Here is a 21927-nt window from a genome sequence, read left to right as displayed (position 1 = left end):
ATACTCGGGAAATATAGTGGAAACAAAACAATAATAGACTGAGACCCAGGAGACCTGCATTTCATCCCTGTATCTGTTGCTTATAGGGTGAACTTAACAAGTAACTTCACCTATTAGGCTTCAGTTTCTTTATCTATAAAATGAAATACAAAAATAGTATTCTGAATAGAACCCTGGGCTTAGAGTCAAGAAGATCTGGGTTAAAAGACCTGAGATACTTACTAGATATGTGATCTGGGGCCTCAATGAGCCTGTTTTTTCATCTTTAAAACAAAAAAGGTTTGAATTCATTGGCCTCTAAGTTTCCTTCCAACTCTAAATCTAGGTCTGACAAACTATGTATCTCAAAGTTCCCTTCCAGTTATAATGTTACATGGTTCTATTTTAAACATAGCAGTAATAGATAGACTAACTTGTTTTTCTCTGGTCTTCACAATTGCCCTTTCTCCTTTCTCATCTATACTTTTGTGAGTACACATGGCTGTAAGAACTCTAACTATACTGTTTTAGACCCTATAGAAACATAAAAAGGTAAACAGCAAAAAGAAATCATGAGGGATATTAAAAGGTTAAACTGTTTACATTCCTACATGGGAAGATGATAATTTTAACTCATAAGAGCTTTCTCATTATTAGTGCAGCTGAATGGAGTATACTCAGAGGGTACAGGTGTGAGTTGAATATAAAGGGATGATATCTTTAAAGTATTTATAGTGTGTGTGTGTGTGTGTGTGTGTGTGTGTGTGTGTGTGTGTGTGTGTGTGTAGTGGTCAGGGTTAGGTGGCTTGCTTAGGGTCATGTAGCTGATGAGTGTCGGGTGTCTGAGGCTGGATTTGGGCTTGGGTCCTCCTGGGTCCAGGGCTGGTGCTTTGTCCACTGTGCCACCTAACTGCCCCATATTGATATCTCTAAAAAATAAAATTGATGTGGAAAAGGAATGCACTGGGAGAAAGGGAAAGGGAGAGGTGAAATGGAGTAAAGTTTCTCACATAAAAGAAGCAAAAAAAAAAAAAACCCATATGGAGTGGAGCGGAAGATGGGGGAGGTGTGGGGAAGGTGTGAGGGAGGGCGTGAGCCTTACTCTCATCAGAATTGGCTCAAAGAGGGAATAACATACACACTCAATTGGGTATAGTAATATATCTTGTCCTGCAGGAAAGTGGGAGGGGAAGGGGATAAAGAGGGAGGGGTGAAGGAAGGCAGAGCAGATTGGGGGAGGAAGCAGTCAGAAGCAAAACACTTTTGAGGATGGATAGGGTGAAAGAAGATAGAAAATAGAATAAATATCAAAGGGAAGGAATAGGATGGAAGGGGATGCAGTTAGAAATAGTAACTGTGGGAAAAAAAAAAAAACTTTAAGCAAGTTTGTCTGATAGACCTCAGATCTCAAACATAGAGAACTGAGTCAAATTTGTTAAAAAGAGAGCAATTTCCCAAATGATAGATGATAAAAAATCGTGAAGTTTTCAGATGAAAGAAACAAAGCTATATATAGCCATATTAAAAATAAAATGCTCTATTTCACTATTGATTGGAGAGATGCAGGTAAAAACAATCCTGGTTACTACCTCATACCTATTGGATTGGATAATAGAATAGCAGAGGAAAATGACAAATGTTGTAGGGGATATGGGGTAAAATGAGACATTAATATACTCTTGGTAAAGTTGTAAACTGATTTAAACAATCTGTAGAGCAGTTGGGAACTATAGCCAAGGGTCTATAAAACCATGCATACTCTTCAACCTAGCAATACCACTACTAGGTTGGTATCCTAATTTTAAAAAATAATTTTGAATTTAAAATTGGTGTGATGCCCATCACTTGGGGAAAGGTTGAACAAATTGTGGGATGAGATTAGATCAGAACACTATTGTGCAATAAGAAATTATGAACTGGATACTATATGAATCTACAGAGAAAGAACTGATAGTAGCTGAATACAGATTTAAGATATGTGTTTGTGTTAGTTCCTCTTTCTGAAGTTTTTTTGTCTGTTTTCTTTCACAACTTGATTAATGTGTAAATGTTTTGCATGACTGCACATGTATAACTTATATTGAATTCCTTGAGTTCTTAAGGGCATTGGGGAGGGAGGGAGGAAGAGAATTTGGAACAAAAAGCTTTAAAAATCAATGTGAAAATTTCTTTATACATGTAACATGGAAGAAATCCTAAATAAATAAATAAATTTTTTAAAAAATTTTAAAAAGAACACTATACTGTTTTATTAATCACTGTGTCTTGTGACACTTTTAGGTAACTACATTGCCATTTACCAATTAAAATAATAGTGATAACATGTATCTTTTCTTGTTTTTCTTTTCAAAGCCTATGATTAGGAGCAAGGTGAAAGAGAAGGGATATAGGTCACATAGGGCTTAGATCCCTTGACACCAGAACTTTCAGCATCCTGCATCCTAACACCCTGAAAGGCTTGCTCCTTTCCCCATGGATTTACTGCAAAACCCCAATTAAATAGTAGCTAGATAAAAGAAAATGAATTGCAGTGAAAATGAGAATTACAGGGTTGGGATGAAGAATAAAGACAAGTAAAATGGAAATCATGGAGCTGAAAAGAACCTCGGAGATCATCTAGTATACTCTTTCACCTGCTGCAGAGACCTCTTCTATAGAATCATGATGGATGGCCTTTCTTTGAATACTATCAGCAATAATAATTTCGAAACCCAGCAAACATTTGTTGAATACTTATCTGTCTGGAAAGGTAGGCAGCACAGCAGATAGAGCACTGAACCTAGAATCAGGAAAACCTGAGTTCAAATCTGACCTCAGAAACTTGCCAGCTGTGTAGTGTTGGGTAAGTAATTTAGCCTCCACTTGCCTCAGTTTCCTCAACTGTTAAATGAAGATAATATCAGCACCTACCTTCCTGGGTTGTTGTAAAGATAAAATGAGATGTTTATAAAGGTTCTTTGCACAGTGTCTCGCACATAGTGGGCTCTACATAAATGTTTATTCCCTTTTCCTTCCCTTTCCCAATCTTCATAAGGCTTATCAACTAATAAAGAAATATAACACATATACAAAATAATTATAGGACAAAATAATGCATAAACAGCTCATCTGAGAAGTGTAAGCATAGATCTAAAGTGGAAAAGATCATTGTTATCTGAAGACAAAGCCATATAACTTAGACTTAAAAGAATGGATAAGGGTTCAACATGAAGGGGTGAGGAGAGGAGAAAGCCATTCCAAGTAGAGTTAACAGTATAAGCAAAGGCACAGAGGTTAACCATATCTACCTCAGTGTTTGTACAAGGAAAAGCAAGGAGTAGTTTTTTTGTTTGTTTTGTTTTGTTTTTAAGGAATATAGACTAAGTGGATGAAATTAGTATGAGGAAAAGCCTAGGAAAATAGAATGGTACTAGGTTGTGAAGAGCCTAGAATGCTAGGTAAATGAATCTAGGTAAATGAATCGCTGAAAGGTTTTAAGCAGAAAGGTAAAATGACCAGATAAAAGCATAAAAATCATGTCTATGAGCAATGGATGTGAAGGATAAGAATTTTGAGGGTAGAGAGGGTGAGGTAGTTAGAAGGCTACTGTGATAATCCAAGTAGATAGTAATGAAGTCTCCACGAGAGTAATGGCAGCAAGAATAGAGAGGAGGGGGCAGGTCTGAGAAATATTACAGAGTTAAGATCAATTGGACTTTAACTGATTGCAAATATAAAAAATGAGGAAGGTGAAAGAGTCAAAGATAACATCAAGTTTAATAATGGCATTGCTAGTACCAAGATTCACATTATTACTACTTTTAATAATAGGAAGGACAAAACAATAATCATTGAAATTTGTATAACATTGGGTGCTTTCAATGTACTTTTACATACACTGTCTCATTCAAACCTTTCAGTAACTTTGTGAGAAAGGGAAACAGGGTTGTATGTGATACAGCTTCCATTTGGAGTCTCCATAATTGGGTTTAAAATGAACTATTTACTTATTTGTCACTAGAGACAAAAGTTTGGTACTTTGCATCTTATGTTTTATGTTCAAACTATAAACTTATTTTCTTGAACTATCTAAAGCTAATGTGTATTGTAACATCTACTGGAAAATGCAAAAGTGATTTACAGCATTGTTGCCAGGGAACATCTAGCTACATAGATAAAGTAAAATTGAGTCAGAAAACACAATTTTATACACAAAGAAAATTTAATCTACAAAATTCACATAATTCTAGGTGCTCCTATTTTTTATTTCCCTTCACAACTGGACACACATTTCCTGAACTGAAAAGAATAATAAAATAGGGGAGAAAAAAATGAAGGTCATTCTATGCTTTGCCTTGCCTTTATAATATCAAAAAACATGGATGTAGTAAATTGTGTTTACTAGTAGTTATTTCTGCCGAAATTTAATTTGTGCTAGTAATCTGAGTTGATTATAACATCTGTTCTTTGGCATTATCAAACTATATTAACAAAGATTAGAGCTAAATCAAAATATATTGTCTTATGATCCACAAGATGATCAATATGAGATCCATGGAAAGGTTTTGCGCTTTATGTGTCATTTATATATCTACTTATGTGCATTTTGTCTTCCCCATTAAAATGTAAGTCCCCTTCAGGACAGGAACTCCTTTTTTTAATTAATTTTTTTTCGATGAGGCAATTGGGGTTAAGTGACTTGCCCAGGGCCACACAGCTAGTAAGTGTTAGTGTCTGAGGCTGGATTTGAATTCAGGTCCTCCTGAATCCAGGGCTCTGCACCACCTAGCTGCCCCACTCCTTTTTTTAAATTGGTATCTTCAGATAAACCTTAACTCCTAGGTCAGCCTTCTAGCCAATTCTACACAGACTCAGAATAACTGAAATGATACCTATTATTATACTTCAATACTTCAGTGATGTGTGATTATCCCCATTAAACAGATGAGAAAACTGAATTCTAATACATCCTCTGCCACTTAGTAACTTTGAGATTTTGGGCAAAGTTACTTAATCTTTAGTATGTCTTTACAAATAAATCAATACAGACAGACAGACAGATAGAGAGAGAGATAGACAGAGATGATAAATAATGTAGACATAGATATAGATATGTAGATATACATATAAATCTGGGGAAGTCTGGTGGAAAGGCAATATTTGGCTTCTTTATTCTGAGCCTCCTTGACTCTGAGAGTCATAATCTTCAGGGATGAGAGGAAGAGGAAAGACAGTAAAGGAAAGGAGTTTTTACCCAGTCAAAGACTCTGAATTGCAAGTATAAAGGAAGCAGTAAAAAGAGACATACTCAATATTGAATAGAAAAGGGAAGGAGCATATGACCCTCAAACTGGAGAACCGAGGAACAAATCCCAACTCGGATATTTATTATCTGTTGGATTTGGGGGAAGTCACTTAACTTTTATGACCTCAGTTTTCTGGTTTGTAAACTAAGATTGCTTTAGAAGACCTCTGAGGTCATCTCTAGAACTAGAAAGTCTTTTGAGACTAAGTTGGCCTAAGAGATTAGAAATCTTATGTGAAAATGTTTCATTCATGATGTTCCCTAAGTGACCCCCTTCAGGGGATTGGAGAAGGGGAATGGGACAGTTAATTGATAACAATGGCAGTCACTAGATTGAGTGATAGAGGAAGTCTCTAATCTCTGACAGCTTGTGGCAGAAGTAGCTGTATCACTCCTCTGTTCCCATTATCAGCATCAATCAAGAATTATCACAATCAGTGAGAAATTAATTATGTTTCCTATCCTTCTCAAAATTCTTATTAGAAGGCTTTTTATTTTGAATCAGTAATACAATAACCCATTATACTCTATTGTACAGGGTGAATGGTATCCAATCATAAAATTCTCTTAACAGAATAGCTGTAATCATATTAAACATTAATGGCATACAATACATTAACATGTGTAAAATGTCATTCTAGTTCTGATCCTGCAAATAATCTGATGTCTGCATTAATTTACTTTAGTTTTGAATAATTTTTCAACTCGATATTTTAATTAGATTCAGTAATAAGAAGTTTTATAAAAATTTGCATTTTAAGATCACAACCTTTCAAATAATATTTCTCCTAATAGAAAAACAATATGAAATTATTAGAATATAGAATAGAAAATAATTGGCAAGCTAAGTTACAAGTCTTAAACTGGATATCTTCATGTATTTTCCAGATAAACATTATACAACTTTTTAATATTAAATAAATTAACATGACATCCTATTCTAAAGGTTAAACCAAAAAACAAATCCAGTCAGAATGCCATCTTCTTGGGGGCAGCTAGATGGCGCAGTGGTTAAGCACTGGCCCTGGATTCAGGAGTACCTGAGTTCAAATCTGGCCTCAGACACTTGACACTTACTAGCTGTGTGACCGTGGGCAAGTCACTTTACCCCCGTTGCCTGCAAAAAAAAAAAAAAAAAAAAAAGAATGACATCTTCTTTGGGTCTTTCCACCATTGACCAGCCAATAAATAGCCTGTGCCGAGTATCAATCCTAAATGCTAGGGATACAAAGAAAGGCAAAAGACAATTCTTGCTTTCAAGGAGCTCACAATCTAATGAGGGAGACAACACGAAAACAACACTATGGACAAGCAAATTACACATAATAAATAAAAAAATAATCAACAGAGGGAAGGGACTAGAATTAACTGGAATTGGGAAAAGCTTTCTGTAGAAGGTAGGATTTTAATTGGAATTTGAAGGAATCCAGGGAAGCCCAGAAGGAAAGATGAGAAGGAAGAACATTTCAAGTATAGGAGATAGCCAACAAAGATATCCAGAGGGGGAAGATGGAGTGCCTTGTTCAAGAAACAGCAAGGAAATCAGCTATTGGATCACAAAGTACTTGGAGGAGTAAGGTATAACAAGAATGGAAAGACTGGAGAGGGGACAGTTTATGAAGGGCCAAACAGAGGTTGGTTACTAAATACCAGATAGAGGATTTTATATTTGATTGTGGCTATAAGAAGCCAATGGAGGTTACTAAGTGGAATAGAGATGTGGATAGACCCACACTTTAGAAAGATTATTTTGATAGCTGAGTGGAGGATGAACTGGTGTGTGGAGAACTTGCAACATTGAGACCAACCAGAAAACTATTACAATGATTTAGGAGTGAGGAGAATAGAACCTGCATTATGGCTGTGGAAGTATCAGAGAAGAAAAAGAGGCATATATGAAATGTACTACAAAGGTAAAATAAACATAGTTATTTTAAGAATAGGAGGGTAAACTATGTAGTTCTCTTGTAAAAAGTATCTATTCACTGAGTTATTAAGACCATGTTTGAGTAATTTGTGGAGAAATATTAAAAAAATAACTGAAACTAGGCATGTGATAGGCAGTGAGCCTCAGACATTTGCAAATCATAAATCCTTTTGAAATTCAGCCATGTCATCTCTTAGTTCTGAGCAGTAATAACCTGGGATCTCAGTTCAAATGGATAATCATAGTTGACAACAGAATTATAAAAAGAATATTGTAATTAAATATTTAATAATATTTAGTTTTAATATAAATAATTGACCTTAAATAATAATTTATATTGACACTTTTGTTTTAATTTTATATTTATAATATTTTAGTTTTTACATCTTTTTAAGGTTTTTAAAAGGATTCCTCATAACAACCTTATGATGCAAGTAGTTCAAAAATCATTATTATTATTTTACAAATAAGATAGTGAAATTTAGAGAACCAATTAGACTTACTCTTTTCTTGGGGAGGGGGGACAGGGCAATGAGGGTTAAGTGATTTGGCCTGGGTCACACAGCTAGTAACTGTCAAGTGTCTGAGGCCAGATTTGAACTCAGGTCCTCCTGAATCCAGGGCTAGTGCTTTATCCACTGCACTACCTGGCTGCCCCTTAGACTTACTCTTTATCAAATAGCTAGAAAATATCATAATCAGGAATGAATGCATCTGGCTATGAATCTACCATGATGCAAGTCATTCAAGTCAGTTCTTTTTCCATAAGTGAATAACACTCAGTCAAAAGAAGTTAATTATTCTTTACTGCCTATTTTTACTAGATAGATAATAGGTAGATAGGTGGGTAGATAGTTATCTAGCTAGCTAGAGTATTTATTACATACTTTCTATTTGGGAAGGAGAGAGAGAGAGAGAGAGAGAGAGAGAGAGAGAGAGAGAGAGAGAGAGAGAGAGAGAGAGAGAATATGAGAATACAAGGGTGAGGTGAAGCACAGCTAGGTCCCTCCTAAAATACCAGTCCCAGAGAGGAAGTCACCAAATAGCTAGGAAGGGGCTCAGGCCTAAATTGTTGGAGAGTTGCAATTCTGCAGGCAAGGATATTTGTAATGATGAATCGAGTTAGTGGTTACTATTTAAAAGACACTGGACTTTCAAAAACTATATTTTAAAGAATAATAGCCTAAATTTTTTTTCAATTTAAAGATGAACATCAATATAGATATATAGTATTATTAAATATAGTTTAAATAATAAAATTTGTTCATCAATATATCTTTACCAGTATGTAGCTGCTGGCTAATTTATATAATTTTTATAATCTATTGTACTTCTAAATTAGTATGCTATCAATGAGCAGGCACCCCACAAATGTTCTCAAAAATCAAAAGGTACATAGATTTCCCAGATGATTGAAACTTAGAATCTTAGAGGTAGAATCTAAATATGATCTAATCCAACCCTCACAACTTAGAAATGCAGAAATAAAGACTGAGGTCAAATAGTAAGGCCAAGACCACACAGCCAATTCATGGCACAGTTGGGTCTAAAATAAAATGTCCTGGTACCTGTTCTAATAGCCTGTGTACTATATCAATTACATTCTGCTCTGCATCATCCAATATGGCCACAGAAAATAGAATGGGAAAGACATTAACTCTACTCATTTTTAAAAAATTAAACATGGGAAATATTTTAAATGATGCTAATGGTGAATATTATTACCATTTTAAAGTGGAATCATTTCAAAATATTGATAAACTTTTCAACACAGCTGAATTTTTGACACATTTGCCAATGAGTTCCTAATGGGATTGAATTGCCAAATTTCCTGAGGCTTTTCCTTTTACTTCTCTTAAATGTGACATATTTGCAAAACACCAGGAACTCAAAAGCTTTTTTTTTTCCCATTTTTTTCTCCAACATATCAGTTCATGGCACTAATGTTATATAACCCAAACCATGCAATATCATGCTATTGATTTTAGTTATTCCTCAGTCATTAAAAAATATCTTAAATATTTCAACCACAGGGACAGCTAGGTGGCACAGTGGATAAAGCACCGGCCCTGGATTCAGGAGGACCTGAGTTCAAATCCAGTTTCAGACAATTAACACTTACTAGCTGTGTGACCCTGGGCAAGTCATTTAACTCCAATTGCCTCCCCAAATATATATATATATATATATATATATATATATATATATATATATATATATATATATATATATATATATATATATATATATATATATATATATATATATATATATAGCAACAATTTCAAAATCTAGTTAAATGCACAGAAGGAAAAAAAATCACACAATCCAGATTTATAGCTAGAAGGGGCCTCAGAAACCATCTAGTTTAAAAATCACTTATTTTATAGATGAGGCAACTTGAGTCCTAGAGAGATTAAGTAACTTGCCCAAGGTCATACAAATAATACGTGATAGAGGCAAGATTTCAACCTAGCCCTTCCAACTCCATTGCCTTTCTGTTGCAAATTTCTAAGTCTTTAAGAGACAGAGAACATTTTTTTTAACCTTAATATTTATATTTTATTTTATTTTCCTATTTATAATTGTGAACTCAACAAATATGAGCATTTATGGTTCTTTTTTAAGAATATGCTTTGCAATTGGAATTATTTAAAGTTAAATAATTACATGTACATAATGCATAAAGAGTTTTGTAATTCCACTATTAGTTGATGTTAACAGAAACAAAGAATATATTTTTGGAAAACAGGCATTTTTCAAAACTTCTAAGCTAATTAAAAAAAAACTTTTCAAATACTTCATAAATGCTCTTCTTTTTTCACTGTCCACCAACTTACCTCTTCCCTGCTCCTTTCCCACCCATCTCCCAGCAGACCACTCATACATATACGTGTGTGTGTTCACACATGCGTATATACACATACATATATGTATATATACACATGTGTGCATACAGGCATGCATATACATAGATACATAGATATATTCAAGGAAAATAAGTCAAAATGTCAATATCTGAGAATAAATTTTGTTCTTTAGCCCATTACCTCTCTACAAGATGTGTGAGATCATAGTCTTTCTCCCATTAAAATTAATGTACACATTTTACAAAATACAAATATTGGTGTTTCCCATTGAATATGCACTTTTTAGTCTTGGTGTATTTCGAATGGTGTTTGCTGAGTTATAATAAATCTTTAATGTTAAATAAACACAATTCATGTTTATCACTAAACACAAAGTAGAGAATAAAAAAAGACATCTGATATTAAAACTGCAGAAGGAGGAGAATCAGAGAATCAGGAAAAGAAAATGCTATTTAAATAAATTAATTAAGTAACTCATGGAGAAAAGAAACTTGTTTTATAAAAGAAAGGGGAAGAAGAGATTCATATCATCCCTACTCTAGTCATTTAATGCTGTCTTATTCTCGTTGTTCAGTCATTTTTCAGTAGGATCTGACTCTTTATGACCCCATTTGGGGTTTTCTTGGCAGAGATACTGGAATGGTTTGCCATTTCCTTCTCTAGCTCATTTTACAAATGAGGAAACTGAGACAAACAGGGATAAATGACTTGGCAAGGGTCACACAGCTAGTAAGTATCTGAGGCCAGATTTGAACTCAGGAATAAGAGCCTTCCTGACTCTAGGATCAGCACTGTATTCACCATGCCACCTAGCTGCCTTACAAACTTTGAATGTCCCAGTTGCAGAAGATGTGTATGATGTAACATCACTGCTGCTCTGGGTTTCTTGTGAGGCTCTGAAGAGATATGAATGCTTTGACAAAAGCAGACACCAGGTGCTTTTCAGACTACTGATCCCTAGTGAATAGCAAACAGTAATCAGTTTCAACAAAGCCTCTAGAGTTAGACTGATCAACAACATAGCTGGTAAATCACAAGGTGATTCAGAACAGTTTACCATCATATAGTGAAATCTGTTTTCTGCTGAGGCAATGGTTCACCCCAGCAGCAGTTGTCGGTGATGTTTTATGTATATAAATCTGTTGCATATGCTTACGTATCTTTCTTCAACTAAAATATTTTCCCTCTATGCTAATCCATAACAAAAATACTTATTTGGAAACTGTACTATAATTTTTAGCATCTGCATAGTATGTTAAATAGATTTTGAAGTCACTTTAATGAGTTAATCTTCAGAATCTATATACAAGCTTTTTCCCAGGGATTCTTTCCCATTTTATGAAGGGGGAAAAAACTGACATAAAGGACAGTGACATAAGATTACCACTAGTTCATATTTACATCTGTTAATAAGGAAACTGGATTTTTCAAAGCTACTTCACAAAATCTGTGCAGTGTATAGGTATCTTTACAAAATTATTCAGCAAAGAATAGAAGCAGAAAAGTTCCCAGGAGGAGAATCCATAGAACTCAAAGAAACCTGAAAGATCATGGAAACTGAACCTAAGAGAGTTTGAATGACATGGCTCAAGGCCAACAAGAGGACATTCCAGGCTAATAGAACAGTATTTAAAGAATTCATAGAGGTAGGAAAGTGAAGAACAGGTACAGGGCACGTCCAGGAGATGGAAAATTGTCTAGTTTGGATGTAGCATAGAATATATATTGAGGAGTAGACTGAGATAGGGCTGTAAAAGCAATGTAGTATCCTACTGTGGTAGGTCTTGAATATCAGGATTTTAAATTTTAGTAGGAAAGTGGAAGATATTGAAGAGGTTTGAGCAGAGGCATATGAAACATAGGCAGGTTTTTTTATTTGTGAAGATGTCTAGAAATAGGTGGAAATAAACAACCAGGATGGAAAGACCTATCAGGACAGTTTTAGAATATAGCAAGTAGAATGTGATGAGGAATTAGAGGAATAACAGTGGAAATAGAAAGTTGGCAGGGGAAAAAATGAGAGATATTGAGAAGGTATTATTTGAAGTGGGTAACTCATTGGTGAGGCCTTTATGTGGTACAGTAAATAGAGCACTAGGATTGTAGTTAGAAAAGACCAGAGTTCAAATCTGACCTCAGACACTTACTAGCTGTGTGACCCTGGGCAAGTAACAACCCCCCGCCTGCATAAAAACTAGAGAAGGAAATGGCAAGTCATTCTGTATCTTTATCACAAAATCCCATGGACAGTTGGTCCACAGGGTCACAAAGAGTCTGACATGACTGAACATCAACTGGTATAATAGTAAGAGAGATGAAAGAACCAAATCTAATACCAAGGCTTTGAATAGGGGAAACTAGGTCAAAGGTACAAATACTGACATCAAAAGGAGGTGCAGTTTTTTGGGAAAAATGAGACATTCAGGTTGGGAAATGGAAAGACAAAGGTACTGTTAAACCACTCAGGTAACTATAACCAGCAGAAGTTGGAACTACTGCGCTGGTTCTTCAGAGAGGGGGTAGGGCACTGAAGAAATAAATTTAGGGATCATTCAATTTAGTCCTTTATTGAAGCCATTCATATAAGTGAGATTGCTTAAAGAAACAGGGTAAAAATAAGTTAAATAAAGACAAAACCTTGAAAAACACACATTTGAAAAAAATGAGAATAGAATAATGAGGCAAGGCATGAAATGTAGAAAACATGAAAATGTGCTGTTTTCCGAACCAAGAGTAAAAAGGACATCTATAAATAGATGGGATAGTCAGCAATGTCAAATGCTGCAGGGAGGTCAAGCAGTATGGGAGATGAAAAAAGAATATTGTATTTAGTGATTAGGAGATTACGAGTGACCCTTTTTAGTACAACACTTTCAGTGGAATGATTGGGACAGCCAGACTATACAAGATTAATGTAGGTGGTAAGAAAGCATAACTTTTTGGGGTAGATGACTTCTAAGAAATTTGGTAATAAAGATAAGGAAAAATTGTGGAAGTATCTAAATGGGATTAAAGGGCAATAAAAGGTTTTGGAAAGGTTGTTTCATTTTGTTTTAGGATTAAGAAGGGCTGCACATATTTATAGACAAATGGGAGGAAGCTAGCAACATTAGTAAGAAGAATAAATTAAAGTAGCCTGAAAGACAAAACATAATTGTTGAAGGTCCTGGATCAAGCAGGAAAGTTAAGAGATCCTGGATCTAGGTAGAGGGAGTGTCTTTAGTTTTTGCTTCAGTCAGTAAAAAAGGACGAAAATAAATTATGAGGCTAATCTAAGAGGAAAAGAAGAGGGAAGTTGTGATAGTTTCCATGGGAAACTTGATCTGAAGTTTTGATCTTCATAGAGAAATAGAACAATAAATTTTCTATGATACTTGTGTGAAAGAATGGGATGGTTGAGACCATGGGGAATAGAGATAAAATTTGGAATAACTGCTTGGGGAATCATATATATAGTTTAAAAAGTAAAAAGGGATGATGTATTATGTTTAAAACAAATAGAGTTTAACTAAAATGTGTAGGGAAAAGAAAAGATTCTCCTCTATATCCTTTAAGTTATATACTATAGAGAGTAGCTACAATGAAGAAAGAATAGCATTTGAGACATTCAAAAATTCATTGAAGATAAAATCCAAGAAAGAGTATAGTCATATCCATTCTGTCAAATTTCTATACAGAAATGGCCAAAATTTTAGGCATAAACAAGAAGAATTAGAGTCACCATAAAAGGAGGCAAAATTCACCTGGAAGTATCTCTGAGAATTGTTGGGATGAAACCCATAACTGGACTATAGCTTTTAATGGGTAGACTTCATTCAGAAGAAAGAATATAAATAAAAGGTATATTAATAATGTAATATGAGGAAATCCATAAAAACAGGAAATATGGTAGAATATATTTGAATGAAGGCCAATGGAGGGACAAACAAGTGTTTTAGCATTGGAGGGTTTGTTGTTTTTGTTGTTGTTATACTAGAGACCACCTGGCTATTAAAAAGTAGATGAAGAGTTTCAAAAACAGATGAGAGGGGGCAGCTAGGTGGCACAGTGGATAGAGCACTGGCCCTGGAGTCAGGAGTACCTGAGTTCAAATCCAGCCTCAGACACTTAACACACACTTACTAGCTGTGTGACCCTGGGCAAGTCACTTAACCCCAATTGCCTCACTAAAAAAAAAAAAACAACAACAACAACAACAACAAAAACAACAGATGAGAGACTCGAATTATTCAGATACCTGCCGCATCTCTCTCTCTGTCTCCTCTCTGTCTTTATTTGTCTCTCTGTCTCTGTCTGTCTCTGTCTCTCTGTCTCTTTCTCCCTTCACCCCCCCCAAAAAAAACAAAATGCCTAATATATTCTTTTGGGGGGGGGGGCAATGGGGGTTAAGTGACTTGCCCAGGATCACACAGCTAGTGTCAAGTGTCTGAGGCCGGATTTGAACTCAGGTACTCCTGAATCCAGGGCCAGTGCTTTATCCACTGTGCTATCTAGCCGCCCCCCTAATATATTCTTTAAATGCACTATAAATAGTTTCATCCTTCAAAAGGTAGAGGAAGCAACAAGGGAATATTATATGCTAGCTCTATTGCTTAATAATGGCAAGAACCTAATTATTTTCAGGGAAATGATGAGAACCCTAGGGCTTAGTGACCACACCTTTTTAGTTTGTAAAAGTGGAGAGAGGGCAGCTAGGTGGCGCAGTGGACAAAGCACTGGCCCTCGATTCAGGAGGACCTGACTTCAAATTCAGCCTAAGACACTTGACACTTACTAGCTGGGTGACCCTGGGCAAGTCACTTAACCCTCATTTCCCTACAAAAACAAACCAAAAAAAAGTTTAAAAGAAAGTGTAGGAGAGAAAATTCAGACAATCTAATATGAATCCTAAATTTGGGGGAAATGGTTTTCAGAGGGTTCCAGATAGGGTAGGATCCTATGTCCTAAAATGCAACAGGAGAAATAAATCCAAGAGAAATAGGAAATACTCAATAATGAAATCCTGGACATATAAAGAGACATTCCAGTGAAGAAGGGAAGTGAGATTTGTCTGAAGAGAACAACATGGACGCATGGGGAAATTCACCAAGCAACTTAGATTTTGAAACAGAAATACTTCATAAATCAGAGCAGTGTTGTGCATATAATACACCTGGATTTTAACAAAGCTTTTAGTAAAGTCTCTCATACTATTTTGTGGAGAAAAATGGAGAGATATTGATTAGATAATAACAAAATCGGATTTATCCACAACTGATTGTATGGCTGATCTCAAGGTGGTGTTGTTAATGGCTAATCATCAATGTGCCAAGGAGGGTTTTAAGAGAGGACCCCAAAGATCTCTACTAGGCCTCACACTGTTGAAGATTTTTATCAATGCCTTGGATAAAGGCATAGATGGTATGCCCATCAAATTTGCATCTGACACAGCTAAGAGAGAGGGTCTGGCAATGAATTATTCCAGGATGGATATTGAATCTTTGATTATTGTTTCAAGGTTGGGTGTGATTACAATTGAAGCAAGAATTGGGCAGAGAGAAGAATATTCTACAGTGGAAGAATATTTTTCAATGGATCAAAAGTTATTATGGGGAGCAGGGCAGGGGAGGGGGCATGGGGGGGGAGGAGAAGGTAGTTTGGTTTTTTTTGTTTGGTTTGGTTTGGGGTTTTTGTGAGGCAATTGGGGTTAAGTGACTTGCCTGGGTCACACAGCTAGTAAGTGTTAAGTGTCTGAGGCTGGATTTGAACTCAGGTCCTCCTGACTCCAGGGCTGGTGCTCTATCCACTGCACCATGTAACTGCCCCTGAGAAAGTAGTTTTAAAGGTATTCTTTAAAAATCTCTCCAACATAAGCCAATTTATGGTTGTAATTTATAGTTTTCTCAAATAATAAAAACAATTCCACAATATTCAAGATTAAGGAAGAGTTCAGAGTCAAGGTAACAGACTCATCTTTGACTGCCCCATCAAAGGATTCCCTTTTCCACATGATAGCTAGCATTTCTGCAGACCTAGGAAGCTGGATAGTCTAGTGGATACAGCAATGGACCTGAAACCTGGAAGGCCTGGATCAAAATCATTTATTAGTTCTGTAAGCCTGGGCAATCCACATAACCTCTTAGTGCCCCAGGCAAGTCTTTAATATCAATTCAGAATAGTTACTATGAACAGGAGGAGATAATTTCCCTACTAGGTGTTCCCTATGGCTATGAAATCACAGGTCCAAAACAACAACAACAACAACAACCAAAATAAAAGTCATTCATTCACTTTGAAACTCACAAGATGTGTATAGTGAAAATAGAACAGGATTTGGTTTTGAGTCCCAACTCTGTCACTCATCTGCTGTGTGACCTTGAACGACTCACCTCCTCTAGAATCTTTGGTTTCTTTATTTGGAAAATAAAGTTGTTGAACTAAATGATCCCTACCTAACATGCTATTCAGGTCTGACTTCTGTGATAACTGGGGATGAAAAACAGAGAAGAATCAGAGAAAAAGGAACAAGTGGGGAGAAAGGATAGGGTCACAGAGTCGTGGATTTAGGCCTGGAAAGGATATTAGTGGTCATTTAGTCCAATCTCTTCATTTTACAGATGAGAAAACTGAGGTCCACAATAGGTGACTTGTCCAAGGTAACATAGGTAGTTAGCTGATTAATAATAACAACAATAATAATAACAAGTATTTATGTATTACTGTGTGCTGAGCACTGTGATAACAGTATTACAATTATTATCTCACTTGATCCTCACAATAACTCTGGGCTGTCGATGCTACAGTTATCCCTATTTTGCAGAAGAACAAAGTGAGGCAAACAGCAGCCAGGCTCAGCAATTCATGTGGATTAAATGAGATAACACAAAGTACTTTGCACACCTTAAAGTGCCATACAAATGCTAATAATGTCAAGCACACAGTTTATAATAGAAAAAGAAAGATCCTAGTTCAAAAATAACTGCCCCTTCTAAAAGGTTGAGCCTTGGCCTCCCTATTTATTTCTTTGTAGCCAGAAACATTTTAACCATAATTAAAATGAAGCCTCTAAATGTAGAGAATAAGTACCATGGTGTCCCAAGAAACCCTCAACAATTGGCTTGGGGGTTGTGGGGTTATCCTCCTTTAGCCAGTGAGGATAGATCTTATTTAGACTCATCTACTATGTTATATTAAGGGACTTATTCATAGACATTTCTTAAAAACCCCCTATGATTGTAATTAGTCAAATCTCACATAAGCATACTGTCTAATAAACGTAATTTCCAATCTGAAAAAGACACTTAGTGTGTGGAATCAAGAATTGCTGAGCCTGGTAGCTGTTAGTCGATAAATTGTATTTTCTGTAATTTTCCCCCACACGAAAGTTACAAATTTAGCAATACTGCTAAAAATATTTCGAGCATACTGAAAGTTTTCTGAAACTGCTATAGAATCATTTTTCTCCCCTGGTCAAGGAGATTGTTGCATAAGGTGTGCAAGCTATTTCTAGCTAAAATAAAGAAAGATTGGATCTCTCATCTTCCAGGCATATTAATTCAGGATAGCATTTGCTTGTAAGCTCTTTGAGGTCAGGAAGTCATTTTTTTTCATCTTTGTAGTAACCCCAGTATGATGTTTTGCACATATTGGTTTTTGTCCATTTCATTCATTGTTGCCATGGAGTAATTCTCTGATGCAGAGACTCCATTACAGATGAAGATGGGTAGCCTGTAGATAGATATTTTGTGATTGTAGAGAATTATCTTGAAGCACTGAGAAGTTAGGGGCAGCTAAGTGGTACAGTGGATAGAGCACTGGGATTGGAATCAGGAAGATTCATCTTCATGACCCTGGGCAAGCCCCTTAACCCTGTTTGCCTCAGGTCCTCATCTGTAAAATGAGCTAGAGATGGAAAGGGCAAACCACTCCAGAAACTTTGCCAAGAAAACCCCAAATGGGGTCACAAAGAGTTGGAAATGACTAAACAACTGGGAAGTTAAGCACCTCATACATGCTAGAGATAGTACTCAAACCCAGGTGCTCTTTAATCTAAGCCTGATCTTCTATTCACTGTCATGTTGCCTATCACCTTGCATATAATTGGTGTTCAATAAATAGGTTGACCTTGGAGTAGGGAGGACCTGAGTTTGAAGCCTTCCTCAGACACTAGAGGAAGACTAGACACTAGACACTAGGGACACTGTGTGACCCTAGCTAGGAAAAACACTTAAAAACTCTGGTTTTCAGGTTCTTAATCTTTATGAGGCAGTCTGCATCCTGGGCCATTGCTAGTCATATTCTTTTTTCCTTCCTTCCTTCCTTCCTTCCTTCCTTCCTTCCTTCCTTCCTTCCTTCCTTCCTTCCTTCCTTCCTTCCTTCCTTCCTTCCTTCCTTCCTTCCTTCCTTCCTTCCTTCCTTCCTTCCTTCCTTCCTTCCTTCCTTCCTTCCTTCCTTCCTTCCTTCCTTCCTTCCTTCTTTCTTTCTTCCGCAGGGCAATGAGGGTTAAGTGACTTGCCCAGGGTCAGTAGGCTTCCACCAGTCGTGGACGACCATGGATCAGCACCTTGAAGAGCCACAGGCCACAGTGTGGCTGTGCAGTCACATAGGGGAACCACAGCTCCTGCCGCAACGAGGACATTGGAAACTTCGCTCTCTGTTGCCCGTCGGTTCCTGCGTCTCATTCGTTTTTCTTCCTCCAGAGCTTGAAGGCCCATCTCAGCTGCTCACAAGCTGTTCCTGAGTATTGAACTCCATCAGGTGCGGTCCTTGGCCACCTCCTCCCAGCTGCTGGTGTCTATTCCCAGAGCCCTCAAGTCTTGCTTGCATACATCTCTGTAGCGAAGCTGGGGGCGTCCAGCAGGTCTTTGGCCTGAGGCTAACTCACCATAGAGTAAGTCTTTAGGAATGCACCTGACTTGCATGCGGTGCACATGACAGAGCTGGGGCAGCCATCACACAGCTAATTAGTGTCAAGTGTCTGAGGCTAGATTTGAACTCAGGTCCTCCTGAATCCAGGGCCGGTGCTTTATCCACCTGGCTGTCCCATTGCTAGTCATTTTGACCTTTGTCTTATCACTGGACTTGTATGACCCTAGAAGAGAATATGAGGCTGAAGATTTTGCCAAGCTTTTCCTCCCTCATTTCCATGCAAGTCAAGCAATCACTCAAAAGATGTCACTGGTCCTCTTGATTAATGAAGGAGGAAGAACAACAATAACTTTAAGAACTCTACAATCCCTTCTACCTCTTAATCTATGCATCCTATGTCAAAATTGTGATACAAGTATTATGTATTTTAAACTATTTATATGCAAAGCTTGATTCTTGGCAAATTGGTTAATTATACATTCATTTCAGACTTATTTTAATCAACTTATAACTTTAATATTAATGGGCCAATTTCCACTGTCTATTAATCATAGGTTCAATTATAAGAAGTCTTTAATTGGTGATATTTAATTGTACCTAACAGGGTATAACATTAATTAAGAGTGATTTTTGGTTTCTAATTGACAAAAGTAATTACAGAATAATCAAAGTGTTTTAACAGTGTCTGACTTCTAAAATCTATGCTACATGGGTGTTGTACATACATGTACATATGTATATATACACACATCAAATTTTTTAAGATATAAAATATAACAAAAGTAAAAGAAAAAAATCTGTATTGAAATAACATGAAGTAACTTTGGAATGAAATTCTAATCTAATTCCTCCCTCCATATGATGAAGAGATTCTTATTAAGTTTTTTTGGGGGGTGAGTTGGTTTAGGACAGCAGGGGGCACAGTGGATAAAGCACTGGCCTTGAAGTTGGGAGGATCTGAATTCAAATCTCTCTTTAAACATTTACTAGCTTTGTGACCCTCGACAACTCACTTAATCCCAATCGCCATCTCCAGTCATCCTGATGTACTATGATTATTGTTCAAACCCAAATATGGAATGTTACACTTTTTTCTTATCTAATTCAATTCAATGCAAAAATCCACCACCATTTATTATGTGTCTCTAAACTATGGAAGGATTTTAATAAGTACTCTAGATAGGGATGCTGGCTTCTAATTAGTTTATAATTCTTACCTGTCCTTCCTAGTGCAACTCAAATACCATCCCCTTCTGGGGGTCTCCTCTGACTGATTTCTCACTGGTCTAGTCTTATTGTTGAACTTTTCATATGATATGCAAAAAGCACAAGATAAGGTCTGTACTTCCTTGAAGTTAACATTTTTATTTTAATTAAAATCGCGCATGATAGCATTTAATTATGCTCTGTCTTACTTTTCACTCCATTTGTCTTTGTGAGAGGCTTGTCTTTATACTGGAGTTTGATCTTCTGAAGGATAAGTCTTATTATATTATTTGTCTCTCCTACCACATCCAGTTCAGTATGAGGCACATAGTGGGTAGCTAATAAATATGTATATTGCAAACTGAAAAAAAATATATATATATATATAACTTCCTACTCTATGAATTTCATTTAGCACTAGGGAAATATATATATTTTTTAAAACCAGTACACCATAAATAATCAATCATATAGGTAAAGATGTATCATCTAATTCTATGGTACCATAGCTCTACTAGATACCCTTTTTTATGGTTTAGAAGTTTATTTTATTCTATTATTTATTCATTTACTTTTGATAATTTTTATTTTTAATTTATGGAATAAAATAAGCATTTCCTAACATAGTACAATAAGAAAGACAACTGCACAAGAAACTGCAAATCTTTTATGCACAACTAGCTATTCCTTTAAATATTCAACAAAATTATCATGTAAATATCACTACTAGATATTCTTAACAAGTCATTATTTCCCTGGGTTGTGAGGATCAAATGAGATAATAACTCTAAAGTACTTAGTACAGTACTGGCCTGGTATGGAGTAAGAACTATAAAAATGTTAGTTATCATCATTATCCTCCTCATCATTATTATTTGGCCTCCGAGAAAACTGTAAAATTAAAAATGAGAGAATTCAACAGCATCTTCACACTACTTAAATTTTCTCTGGAATGCATTTCCTTATATTATCTAGATATACCTTAAATAACACCACAATGTATAGTATTTCTAAGAAACTGAATACCCAATGAATGTATAAATATATGCATACATATGTATATATTCAAATATAAACAGCACTATTAATATACCAAAGTAGTAAGCTATAAATTCCTTGAGAACATCAACTCTGTCAGCTGAAGTTAAAACAAGCATTCAGAATGCTTTATATGTGTGTGCCTAAGTAAGCCATATTATCCCCAAAGTTTTCCTAGAAACAATTGGTAGGACCACAAAGAGATGAACAAAAGAAAGAAAAAATAGTTCTGCTACTATTTCTATAACAAACTACTTATGATGACTATTATTTATATAATGCCTTATTGCTTTGTAAAGCCCTTTACAAGTATTATTTCATTTTATTTTCACAACAATCCTGGAAGGTAGGTACAATTATTTTCCCCATTTTAGAGATGAGGAAACTGAGATAGACAGAAGTTAAGTAACTTGCCCAGGGTCATTCAGACAGGATGTATTTGAAGCCAAATTTGAACTCTTTGTTTTACCAACACTGCATTTAGTACTTTCCACTGTGCCATGTAACTTCTTTTTTTTTTTTTTTTTTGCGGGGGCAATGGGGGTTAAGTGACTTGCCCAGGGTCACACAGCTAGTATGTGTCAAGTGTCTGAGGCCGGATTTGAACTCAGGTACTCCTGAATCCAGGGTCAGTGCTTTATCCACTGCACCACCTAGCTGCCCCTGCCATGTAACTTCTTAATGCCTAATATTTGATATGTAATGTAGAACCAAATTAGAGAAATGTCACCAAAGATGATGACTATGGAAAGGGTCACTGGAACAAATATAGTCAT

At 36.0% G+C, this 21927-nt stretch overlaps 1 protein-coding gene across 5 annotated transcripts in view; it reads right to left on the bottom strand.

Moving 5' to 3' along the window:
• The window catches only part of C1H8orf34 (chromosome 1 C8orf34 homolog), a 457453-nt gene that overhangs the window by 375851 nt on the left and 59675 nt on the right, over nt 1–21927 (bottom strand). The gene's annotated exons all lie outside the window — the stretch shown is intronic.

The sequence above is a fragment of the Dromiciops gliroides genome, chromosome 1 (genome assembly GCF_019393635.1).
Source record: "Dromiciops gliroides isolate mDroGli1 chromosome 1, mDroGli1.pri, whole genome shotgun sequence".
Taxonomy (NCBI): Eukaryota; Metazoa; Chordata; class Mammalia; order Microbiotheria; family Microbiotheriidae; genus Dromiciops; species Dromiciops gliroides.
The sequence above is the reverse complement of the archived record's forward strand: the minus strand, read 5'-3'. Positions and strand labels throughout refer to the sequence as shown.